General features: G+C 44.9%; 1 pseudogene; it reads left to right on the forward strand.

The window, feature by feature from the left end:
- Positions 1 to 1,706: 1,706 nt before the first annotated feature.
- LOC138293948 (G2/mitotic-specific cyclin-B1-like) overlaps positions 1,707 to 13,394 on the forward strand; it is a 52,631-nt pseudogene continuing 40,943 nt past the window's right edge.

Genomic DNA, 13,394 nt, shown 5'->3' on the forward strand with positions numbered 1-13,394 from the left:
GGGAAATGGGCCCGTTTAAAATAGCCAATGGTGAAGCGACACTATTTCCTGACTTCACCTTAGAGGTCCAAAACAAGCGTGCCTCCTTCCTAGCCGTTAAAAGAGCATTGCGTGAAGAGGGGATACAGTATTCGCTGCTCTACCCAGCAAGATTACGAGTGATCGCGGAAGGGAAGACCACGTTCTTCCAGGCTCCAGAGGAGGCATGGGAATGGCTCGAAAGGTCGGGGACACGGTCGACGCGACTGACACCGGAAAGTCGTGGGAAGAACGGGACCCGGCGGGCCCCGAAGGGGAAAAGGCTCAGAGACCGCCAGAGACTAGCACCAACGAGGACACAGAGAGAAACTGGCAGGAGGGAGGCCCTGGAGGCAGCGGCCAAAGTGAGTGGAGAATCGCCGACCCGGGAGATATCTGAAGAAGAATCGGAAGACACGGTAGTGTCTTCGCCCGACGGCTCTGGGGACTCGACTTATGCGCCAAAAGTGACCCCGCAGACCGCTGATGATCTTGCATAGATTGGCCCCGCACCGGCGCTGAAAGGCGAGACAAGATAAGAAACGAAATGGCCCCTCCGGACCTGGCCGCCCCCCCGAACCTGACTCTTGCCTGTCAGTCCTGACTGGCGAGTATTGAAGTGATGTGTTTGAATAATTTGCTGTGTTGCAGTACTTATTGGGCAGCCTACAGTTCCGAAGGTGCCCTGGGGATGGGGAGTTGGGGTTTGCAGTTATTAGTTATATCGGCTACACGTGCGAAATGGTACGAACATGTGGAAGGTACATACTTGTGGGGGCCTCGATTGGGGCCTGGGGTGTGCCGGCCCTTCATGCAACAGGCTTTTAGAATAGGATGGCGAATTATAATATCATAACTTGGAACGTCAGGGGGATGGGTACTCCTGCTAAGAGACATAGGATCCTTTCCTTTCTGAAAAGGAGAGGGGTGCAAATAGCTATGCTACAGGAAACCCACCTCGCATTCGGAGAGGGAGAGAAGCTAAGGCAGAGGTGGAGGGGGCAGGTGTTCGCCACAGAATATTCAGCTTACGCAAGGGGAGTCTTGATCTGGATTAGGGCGGGGTCCCCTTCACGATTGATTCCTCCAACATTGACAATGAGGGAAGGTTTGTCATATTGGAAGGGAGATTACAGGGGCTCCAGTTGACCCTGAGTTGCATATACGCCCCCAACCAGGACCAAACAACATTTATGATGACTCTGTCTAGGCACCTTACTCGTCAACACACGGGGGAAGTACTGATAGGTGGAGACTTTAACGCAGTGCTCGACACAGACCTAGATAGATCTACCCCCCCACTGCTGGGAGCAGCATCAACCAAAACAGCTAAAAACTTAGTTGGGTGGCTAGACGCCTGGGGCCTAGTGGACGCTTGGCGGTTACAACACCCAGTGACTAGGGACTACTCGTTTTATTCGGGTCTCCACCAGGTACATACCAGAATAGATAGGATAGTTTGTACTCCGGGACTGGCTCGTAGAGTGACCCATGCTGAATACCTTGCCCGCACAATATCAGACCACAACCCTCTATTACTGACGTGGAGAGCATCACAGGACAGACCCCCCATACCGGCATGGAGAATGCTCCCGACAGCGCTTGAAGATCAGGCATATAGGGAGGAATTAAGATGCTACCTAACAGAACTTATAGAAACTAACCAGGGATCCACTTCCTCCAGAGGCATGGAGTGGGAGACACTTAAAGTGGGGACACGGGGTCACTGTCTTGGCCAGTCAGTAGGGATAAAACGCACGCTCGAGAGAGAATTAAATGCGTTGGAGAGAGTCATACACGAGGGGGAGCTGAAACAGGGCGCCGCAGGGCAAGTGGACGAAGAATACGATCGTGCACGTAGAGAGTGCTCCCAGGCTGAAGAGCGACTTAGATGTCATAATATGCAAAGACACTTGGCATCCATACAGTCAGAGGAGGGAAGGTCTGGTAGACTATTGGCATGGTTGGTGCGCCCGAATAGAGATAGTGACCCTATTGCAAGCGTATTAGACAGGGGAGGTACACGTAGACTCAGCCCAGAATCCATAAATGACGCATTTAGAGATTACTACACACACCTATATAGGAGGCCCGCTGACATGGAAAGGGGGACCATTGACAACTTTCTAGCTACGATTCCACTGCCAGTATTGAGTCCAGAGGGCAGGGTCGGCTTGGGGGGCCCAGTGACTGCGGAAGAGACGGTTGAGGCAATTACACAATTGGCCCCTGGGAAGACCCCGGGAACAGATGGTCTTCCTATGGACTTTTATAAAAAATATAAAACCTTACTGGTCCCCAGACTGTTAGAAATGTATAGGGAATCGGCAAAGAACAGAGAACTCCCACGCACATTGCGCAAGGCATTGGTAGTGCCACTTCCTAAAACAAACAGCAAAGAAGCATCGGTGACAGACTACCGCCCGCTATCAATGCTAAATAGCGACTTTAAGATCCTCAGTAAGATCCTTGCCAATCGCCTGTTGCCCCTTATGCCCACCCTGATACATCCTGATCAGAACGGTTTCATACCCGGTCGCAGCACCTCCCTAAACCTTAGGCGTATTTTCTCTATCATACATATGCCTAGTGAATCGAAGCCGCCAACCGGGACCCTGCTAGCAGTGGACTTTGAAAAGGCCTTTGACTCAATTAGGTGGGACTACCTGAGGGCGACAATGCTGAAGATGGGCCTGGGGGAGGGCTGGGTTGAATGGGTGGACCTGCTATACTCATCCCCGCTGGCAAGGGTCAAGACAGGTAGAACAGTTTCTGGAGCATACCCAGTACATCGAGGAACCAGACAGGGGTGTCCCCTGTCCCCATTGTTGTTCGCCCTAGCGATGGAGCCCCTGGCGGCCTGGGTACGAGGGGAGGGAGCTGATAGAGGGATTCAGTGGGGGCCTACTGACCATATTATATCGCTATATGCAGATGACATCCTGATCTATCTTAGAGATGGGGCGAGTGGCCTCCCCTGGGCCCTGTCCGCCCTGGAGGAATTTGGGGTAGTGTCGGGATTGCGCCTTAATCGTAATAAAACATATGTGTTCCCCCTGGTGCCCGGATATAGTTGCCCAGCAACATGCCCAATAGATCTGAAATGGGCCCCACAGACATTTAAATATCTGGGGATCCAGATTTATCATGACGTGGGAGACTTAAGAGAGGGCAATCTTGGTAGCGCGCTCCGATCCCTGAGACCCTCGGTAGAATTTTGGCGCTCTTTGAAGCTGTCGGTGATGGCCAGGGTGGCGCTGTCCAAGATGATCATGCTCCCCCGACTCCTCTACTACTTTGCCAACTTACCAATACTAATACCCCGAGCATGGTTCCGCGACCTGAATGCAATACTCAGAGAACTAATATGGGACAATGGGCGCAGACGAACTACACTTGCAACTATTTGCAGACCACCCAATGCGGGTGGCCTGGGAGCCCCCGACTTTGAAGCATACTATCTAGCATCCCAACTACAGTGGATATCCGGCTGGCTAGTGGGCCAGGGCCAACTTGATCTATACACAGCCCAAGGACCAATAGATTCGGCATGGATTGCGACATGCATGACAAACAGGAAGATAACCCCCCCTGGGAACAATATAATGATAAAAGTGGCGCTGGCATGCTGGAAAAGATGCATGAAGAGAGTGGGAGTGGGCCCCCCATACTCCCCAGCTCTACCACTAGCGGTGATTGCCATAGAACCCAAGGGGAAAGGGCCGGGAAACACCGGACTTGGCCCCTGGTTGTCAACTGGAATAGAAGTAGTGGGAGGACTCTTCGAGGAGGGAGTGCTGAGGGGATTCGTTGAATTAATGGAAAAAGGGGTTCCCGGTGGGCAGTTCCTGCTTTATGGGAGATTAATACATACTCTTAAGACTCACTGGGGCACAGTGAACGCGGAGCCTACAATACACGAGGTTCTGCACTCGCTGTTGACATTAGGAGAGGAATCACATCTGATCACTAAAATATATCGGGCCCAAGCAGGGGCAGCCTTGGATCCATTACGGTCGCTGAGAGGAAAATGGGAGGGAACAATAGGGCGGGAATTAACTGACTCCGAATGGAGGAGGACACTGGCCTACCCTCAGAAAATATCACGTAATACACGGTTAAGATATATCCAGTATAATTATTTGCATAGAACCTACCTCACGCCTCACAGATTGTTCCGTATATACGGAGGGGCTTTGGGGAGTTGTCCGAGATGTGGAGGAGGAGGGGCAGACTTTGACCACATGGTTTGGAATTGTCCTGTGATCCAGACGGGCTGGAGGGAAATATTGCCTACCCTGTCTGAATTGTTTGAAATTGACTTGAGACCCACCCCTGAACTGTGCCTGCTGGGTCTCAGACCAGCGGCACTATGCGGAAAAGTGGAATGGCGCTTTTTGGACCTTTCCTTGGCCCTTTATAAGCGGCTAATCTCGAGGGGCTGGAAGGCTGCGGCTCACCCTCAATTATCTGACTGGAAAAGGGATATATCAACATGGTCCAGAGCTGAACTGCAGGTCCTAAAGGCGGAAGAAGCCAGAAATATTCGCCAGGTTCCTATAGCCCCGGGGTGGGAGAATATAATGACGAACTGGGAGAATATAAATAGGAGAATGGTAAACTCAGTAGGAGAAACCAGTGCAACTCAAATCACATTGAGGACGGAACCAAATGGTGGAAACATATAGATAGGCACCCAAAATCAGACCCAAACCACACACAGAATGCATAAAGAATAAAGGTGGGTGGATAGTTGAATCCCTGACCCCTGAACCACTGACATAACCAGTGGGCGGGGTGAGCGACCCGCCACCTTCGCCGAATGCCGGTGCGCCCCGGACCCCCGTCCTCCCTCATTCAAAAACGAGTACATTACAGTGCCTCCAAACTAGCAACCACGAAAGCCAATCGCACGAAGTCGTAAAGGTTGACCGTTTATGGTCCTTTGTTCTCCTTTCTTTCTCCCCTTCTTCCTTTCCCTACGCCCAACTAAATTAATCCGATTGTCAGCAGAGACTATACACCGAGCACCTCGGGTTCCCCCTCCCCTCACCTCTATCTCCCCTCCATCACCCCTACCCTCCCACACCTAGCCCCAAACACCACTCTCCCAAGTTATAAAGAAGAAAGGGGTCAGGTTTGATGTTGGATTGTTTAATACACAGCACAGCGAATTGCAGTAACGAAAGGTAACTTAATAGAGTAAATGTACATAATCTACTGAATAAAAATCATTAAGTCTAATGATAATAAAAGATGCAAACAATGAGAAAAAAGTAGAATACAACAATGTACGCAAAACTGCATGTAATATGTACAAGCATGAAACTGTGTAAAAACAAAATGTTAATAAAAATATATTAAAAAAAAAAAAAAAAAACCTGACTTGCCCCATTTCTTGACGCCCAAGCTCCATATCCCCCTACGCCGGCGCTGCCTGGTGTATGTCGTTTTTTTTAACGCACACCAGACGGCGCCGGCGGCTAACGCCGGCTAACGCCGGCTAACGTCATTCAATAAATACGGCGCCCGCATGGCGCTTCAGAATGGCGTTAGCCGGCGCTAATTTTTTTGATGCAAAACTGCATTCGCGCAGTTTTGCGTCAAAAAGTATAAATATGGGCCTTGGTTCATTTTTATGGAACGGTCTAAGACCTTCCTGAAGCCATTAGATGGCAAAGTAAAAAAGTGGTATTATCAACAACACACCAGGGCTACATGAGATGGAAGGCAAATTGGTATAGATTTATTGTTAACACGACTAGGATGTGTCTGAGTACAATCAAATAGGGGTGATTCCAATTTCAATATTCTGTCCTGATGATGACCCACGTGAATTAATTTCTTTGATTGGGGTTGAAACTTCGACATTGAATTCGAAATTGTGGATTGACTTTTGAGAAATTCAGCAGGCTCACAGTACCTATGATTATAGGTGCTTATTTGAGACCTCATGCTTTTAACCACAGTTTGGTTTTAGTTATCATGTAAATAGCACTGCAACACTTATACTAACACATAAGTCACTCACACTGCACCGTTATATAGGAGCACCTCGATTTCTTTACTTTAAATTGTTGAATTTGAGTTTCTAATAAATGTGAAATAGTACTCACAAACTTCATAGGTACAGAAAGTTCTTTATGGTACAACCACTGTTGTGGAGGTTAATTCATATCCTTCTCCCAGAGGGACCAAAACATTTTTTGTTACATTTTTTGTTATAATATTCACTTACCCAGGTCGCAGGGTTCTAGGTTGACCCATTTTTTCAAAATAATGAGAGAAATGTAGAGCACTATTAGTGTACTTTTCTGGGATGAACTTAATTGTGATATCCTATTGGCAGGAAGAGACTGGCCACCCCAACACATCGGTAAGCTCCCACATGAGGAAGATGTAATTTTGCCTTCTTTCTCAGATCTTTTTCCGGAAGTGGTAAAAGAAGCCTACGCTGTTGACTGGGCTTTGTTGCAGGCACCTGTGCTATACTGCAACCATGTAGGGTGGGTTAGAGATTCCGCTACCATGTAATACCTATTAGGTCTACACCCCAGCCTCCACCACAATATACTGTTAAACACGAGGCTAAAGCTCCAGTGAGAGAGATTTTTACTCAGCTCAAGTACCAGGGAGTAGTGGAGCCCTCCATCTCTGCAATCAATAACCTGTTATTCTCTTTGCAAAACCAGACCATTCATATAGAATAGTCTTAAACTACAGACACTTAAACAGTCACGCACGCACATATGCAATACAAAATGCACACAGCACTGCACTAATTAACAACATAGTGCGTAAAAAATACAAAACAACCTTGAATATTTCCAGTGTTTTTTTCTGTCAGAGCTTAGCGCATGAAAGTCGCAACCTGAGTGCATTCTCATTTGGCTCACAAACACACTTTTGTTGTTTGCCCCATGACTATAAGAACAGCCCAGGGTTGTTCTCAGCTCATGTAACATCAATATTGCGTAATATTGACCCTGAGGCATTGTCCTGTGTGGATGACATCTATCTCACAGATGACGACCTCAACATTCATCTTGCAAGAGTCGATCGGATCATTCTAGGATACACAGCCCTTAGTTACAAATTCAATTTTAGGAAAACTAAAATAGCCTTTCTCTGTGTATTGTTCCTGGGATACAAGCTATCAACCGATGGCAAGAGCCTGGCCTGCACCTTTTAGAAAACTGTCTTCAACTCCAACTATCAAGGACTATCAAGAAATGACAGTCTTTACTTTAACTTTGGCAGAACTTACATTCCTGATTATGCACAGCGTATAAAACCACTCTGTGATTTAATTCACCCAGATTTCTCAAGCAGATGCTGGACAGCTGAACAGCTAAACACACGCACATCCTCAGAGGATTGCAGCAAGAAATGCTAGAAGCAAAACACTTACACAGATGTGACAACAAAACAGATTTGGTCATCAGAATCATTGCTAGTGCTATTGGGTTCACACATGTCATCTTTAATTAGGGCAACACGGTGTCCACAGCATATAAATCACATTTATACTCCAATACAGAACAATGCTTTGCACCCATAGAAAAACTTCTAACTGCTGTACAGATGGCTGTCATTAAGGAGAGGCCACTTGCTTAAAGGGAAATGCATTATTGTCATTATCCCGATGCCAGCTTTAGAGGCCGTCACCAAAGCAGGTGTTCCTAATGCTAAAGCTTTGCTTCCACGTTGGATTCAATGGGCAACCTCCCTGAGTGCCACTGGTGTTGATTACATCTTTGACCCAAAACTTTCAACACAAGAATTTCTCCATTACAAGATTGCTGTGAATACAGAATTTGGTCCATATTACAGAGCACTGGCTCTAGTCCTCGGAATACAAGACACCAGAACAATCATCCTACCACCGCTGCCATGTTCCAAAGGGAATAGATTTGTTTCCATCGGCAACACCAAAATGCACCATGTGGCTGATTCTGCACAGTAGACCCAGATGTCCTTTTGGTAGTTCCTGGTCCCCTCTCACTAGTCAACAGGACATACCTCTTCAAAGAAGAAACAACAACACTTCTGAAAACACCAGCATGCACAACAATGCTACAAATGCCTTCTCGAGCACGGGGAGTGCGGAAAATCAGCTTTTACTGATCCCTTTTACCACTTCACCAACAAGAACTGTCCAAGATGTGACTCCAACTCAACTCAGACAGACAACACAATCTACTATGAGTCTCCACACGAAGAGGATCCATTCACCAGTAATGCACTGGGTCCTATGTTTGCAGAGACTGCTTCTGGTTACTTCATCGATCTTGTGACTTTTCTACAACTTCATCTACACCTGCAACTGAAACTGTTTCAAAGACACGTAAGCTGTACATATGGCTTAAAATAACTATTTTGGTTATCTGTGGTATTATCTGTGGATATTTTTGATATTACTTACACTTCTGTTCCGGATTGGTTTTGTGACTGTTTTCTTTCTCTTGATAAATGGTCATTATCTTCGTGAATGCTCTTCTGTCGAGCCAGTGGAAGAATTTTTAACACCCTATTTTTCCTCACATAAGGTCTGAAGAGACTTGTCCGTCATGAACATTTCATCAGTGCCAATTCCAGATGGGATTGTTTGGGATAAACTTCCCTTTAGTATATATGGGCCTATTGAAGTTATACAAATTCCATATGTCTTCAAAATTTCAATGACTGATGTGGTATTTTTTCTGATGACTGGGATGTTCAAACAGTTAATTCAGTGCTTGCTGAGGTGCATGACTACACTGTATTTGAAAGTGATAATGTGTACATGAACACAGCAAATTATAGGAAAAATTGTCAGTTATAATCATTAGGGAAATTACTTTGCACCGAGCAACTTGACATAGATCAGTATTTAATTACACACAGTGCGAACACTGTTCAACTTCACCTGTGGGGACCCCCAAAATATATGTAGACAAATTTGCATACTATTCTGCGCATGACACTACCAATGCAGAGTCATATTGTTTCAAATTGGCACCTTCCAAAACAATGAAAATTTTGCTAACTGATACCAAATGAATCTATTCAGATTGATTTTTTCCTGACTTGCTGTATCTATGAATACTGGAAGGAGACTATTGATGTGAAAAATGTATGGGGAATACAAGATTGACAAATTCAGCGTAGGGAAGCTTTGTTCAGAGCATGCCTTATTCCTATTCAAATGATATTTTTAAATGACGCCATTCAACAGACATCCTGCCTAATGTTAGCACAAATAATGGGAATGAATGGGCCCAGTATCCCCACACCAGCCAAATTCAACAATTGGCAATCATTCTTAAACATTATTGAGGAAGAATTAAACTCTTGGGTTCAGGATGGTACCTATAATTCCACACTTTAAAGTCCTGGGGGATAGTTTTTATGGCCAATAGACACAAATGGGTTTCAGGTGCGTTTTGTTAGTTCCTCAGGGGGTTTTCAAGATTAGTCAGCCCGACCCTCGCTTTGTCTCGCATCAACACTCGGGTATAGTTACTACATACAGTGTGGGTAAACTGTGCCAACATTGGTTATGCACTAATACCTTAGCAGCAGTCAAAGATCACCTTAGGCTCCTATCAGTGGACTAGCAAGATTTCTTGCTAGGTCCAAGAAAGCCATGCTCTAAATTAGTCCAGTATGCTTATACTATGAAATATGGAAGCTTTCTCAAATGGAAGCAGTGGCACGTTTGAGGCACATATACAAGAAAAATATGGAAAAGGCTTTAGCTGTTGTCGACAGTGGCATGAATACTCTGTCCAACAGAATATATACACATTGTGTCTTCTGCGATTGATACCAGACAGAATGATGTGTCCCTTTCACACCATGGACAAAGTCAGCTGTGCTCCATGATGGAGTTAGGTTGGACGTTACAGATTCTGCAAAATGGCCGTGTCCCATGGAAATACATTAACATTAGTGACTTGTTCTCTGATTTTAATTTGTCCAGAGAACAACAGATAATGGCTAAAAAAGAAGTGAGTTACACCGTGCTTAATATAGAAAAATTACAAAAACTGCCTTTCACAGTAGCAGAAAGTCCTTAAACAATATGGCTTATACATGGTATTATAAATCTGCAAATTTGCACCTTTCGTTTCACAAATTGTTTGAAACATTTTGCTGTAGGCAGATAGGAGGAGCTAGGAGACAGCTTTAGTAAAGAGGAGTGGTAGTTGCCTTTCGAGTTCAAATGTCAGAACAGCGAAACAGAGGTCTTTCTGAGTGGAAGCGAATGTGAAACTACTGTTAGTCATTCCATGATCTGCAAACAGGTGCCACGGCTTTTGCATTGCGGGGGTCACAAACTTTGCATGCTTTCTGAAGGGTGCTCCCGTCCCTTTGATTTGACAAGCATTTCATATACTTTCAAATGGAAGATATGTGGTCCTTGGCAATCAAAACTGTTGAATGAGACCAGGAATTGACTGCGCAATTTTGGTGTCTCAAATTGTAACTTGTTGTGGACTTGTTCAATCCCCCCCACATAAGAGATAAGAGTAGCAGAAATGTGTCCCACATTAATACTACTAATGTAAATTATGACAAGCTGATCAGACTAAAGGCGTTACTGTTCCAAAAACAAGTGGCATTGACATTGGCAAGCGAGACGTATGCTCTCCAGATAGCAAGATCATCAGCTGAGATACAATCCCTATTAAATACCAACTTCCCCAAGCACTTTGTACATTTCTTTAAGGCTGTAGGGTTTGGATTTGTTTCCATCTTTCAGACTGTCTTTGGAGTAATTCCATTGGCTATACATTAACTCTTCTGTTTGGTGGCTTTCCTGTGACTTTGGCATTGATTGGCATGATACTGCTGCTGCTGTCCCTAATACGCAGTGGTTGTCCCTTCTCAGCTAAGCGGAGTGATGGAGCTACTACTACCAGCCCAGCTGTGCCGTGATTGCATGGTGCAGTTCTTTGGTGGTCCATTGCTGGAAGAATTGGAGCATGATTGGTCACTGTCCTTCCGACCAGTCCTGTGGTGCGTGCAACCTGTCTTTCATTGCACCTGCTGCCTCTTTGAGTGTCTACCATCAGTGTGTTGTGCTGTTCTGCCAGTGCCTCGTGTGGACAAGGGACTACTGATGTTCCTGATGAGGGTTCATTCATGGCCGTGCCCCATGAGACTGAGGCTGATTCGTGAGTCCACCTATGAGCCACACTTGGTGAACTATTTGGCTCCTTCATGCGCTTCGGATGCAACTGCCATTGTGGGTGAATCTGCGCTTGAGGCTTTTGAGCTCTTCTGACGTCTGGATCTGTCTGCCAATCCTCTTATCGATCTAACATCTGACGATGTTGAGTAAGTGCTAGATGCGCTCAGAGACTTTCTTCAAGGTCACGATTATTGTTAACTACTTTGACCATTGGCTTTATTCCACAGTTTAAAAGTTATGCCAAAGTGCCTTCTTTAATTAGATTCACTTTGGCTGGCTGTGCTTGTCATGGTCGACATTTTATCTCTTAGTGTGTCTTTAGCTAGTTGTTAATAAGATTTTAACATGTTTTTAGCTCAGAGCATTCTAGCTTGGACTCATACACCTTCTATGACATTATAAATATGGTGTCATCCTTGTTCCAGCAATGGGGAGGGTGTAGTGGATCCTGTTTAGTTTTAATGGGTCTAAGCAGTTTAGTTTAGCCTTCTGACTTGCAGGCCTGTGTCCCCATCATCTAGTGACTTATTTATTTTAGGATGGCAGCCTCTATTTAGAGTTAGAACAATGTTTTGGTTTACGTTATCAGTGCCACTCTGTAAAAACATAACTATAAGCATCAAAATTAAGTGGTGTACATAGGTATTCACATCATGACCCTTTCCCACTTACGTGTGACAGGAACAGAATGTACTTTTGGTGAGAATTGTTTACATAATTGCCGCCAAAAGCCTGCCCCCTTATCTATTGTCCGGGAACGTACCTGCGTCAGGGATCCTACAAGATCTTTATAATTACATCTCACACAGACAAGGTTATCAGAGGGATTCCTATCAGATGCTGTTGATGCCATCTATGCTGCACATCTACTTGATGCAGACCTAGCCTTTGTGTCACCACGGAGTCTGATCTAGACCTCAATCCAAGGTAACAAGGGTTGGGGGGCGCTTCTCATGTACATGTTACTGGCAGATTAGGTTTATCATACCTAGCTCTTGGTAGGTTAGGGATTAGGTTCTTTATGCTGGGATTTTACATTTAAAGTTTATTGCAATATGGTGGGGGTTTTTGTATTTATGACTCTCGTCTTTACAATCATCCTTCTTTTATTATGCATTATCCTCATTATTGCAGCTCATGAATTTCATCGTAGATTGCAGACTTTTCAATAAATATATTGAAAACTCTCCTGCATTTCCTTTATTGCCTTGGTGTGACTCAGACTTATTGCTAACGTGAGAAAAGAATAACTTCTGTTCCACCACAACTCCCCCGAGATGTCGCACTATAGAGTCCATGAGTAAGGCTGCCGGAAATCATCTTTTACTGTGTAGGTTTTTGGTGAGGTACTGCTTGTGAGCCGGGAGGGTTAGACTGACAGTTGTGACTTGTTGTAGGAATGGCCTAGTCGTCTACAAACAAAAGTGCTGTCATTCCTAAACCAGCAGTCTCGCCTAGGAGCGAGAGTCCAACTACGGTAGTTGCACACATTTATAAATTCCATTCAGATTTGGTGTTTGGAAGAGAAACCCTAAACATGCCCATTCAGTAACATAATACTGAATCAAAATTTGTTTTTTTACATAGTTAAGAGCATTTTTGATGTTGGAAATGGCCAGATTGGCATTTCTGACCGCAAAAATGGTCTGCACATCTGGCCCGCCATTTCCAAATGCTGAATTAGTATTTTGCCGCAAACCAAAATTGCCATTCGGTAACATTTTACCGTGCAGTTGGGGTTTCATACATACCTAATACATTTAGCCCATTATACTTTTAAAAGTGGATTGTGCAGTTGGCTGCAGGTAACATGGAATGTTTAGGAGACATATCTTTTTAGGTTCACGTAAGGAACTGTTGCAACGGTGCAACGATTTTTTGCTTAATTGCAGTGAACTTGCCACCATGTAAAGTATGACAATTTTAGAATAAGAACTGTTTTTTCTCCAAGCTAAGCATATATTGGGCTTGATTATTCGTTTTCAGCTATTCTACTGGTCAAAATACCAGATGACCAAAATAAAAGAAACATGGGGATTATGGTTAAAATTAGGATTTGTTTGTGAAAGTGATCTTGGCCATTAAAGTTTCCACATCAGGCATATAGTGACCATTTAAAGCTTCTGATAGGCAGCCCGTGGGCCAAGGCGGCATCCCTATCATCTTGTGATGATTCCTGGCTTGCAATGCTGATACA

This window comes from Pleurodeles waltl, chromosome 4_2 (genome assembly GCF_031143425.1).
Source record: "Pleurodeles waltl isolate 20211129_DDA chromosome 4_2, aPleWal1.hap1.20221129, whole genome shotgun sequence".
In the NCBI taxonomy this organism is placed as follows: Eukaryota; Metazoa; Chordata; class Amphibia; order Caudata; family Salamandridae; genus Pleurodeles; species Pleurodeles waltl.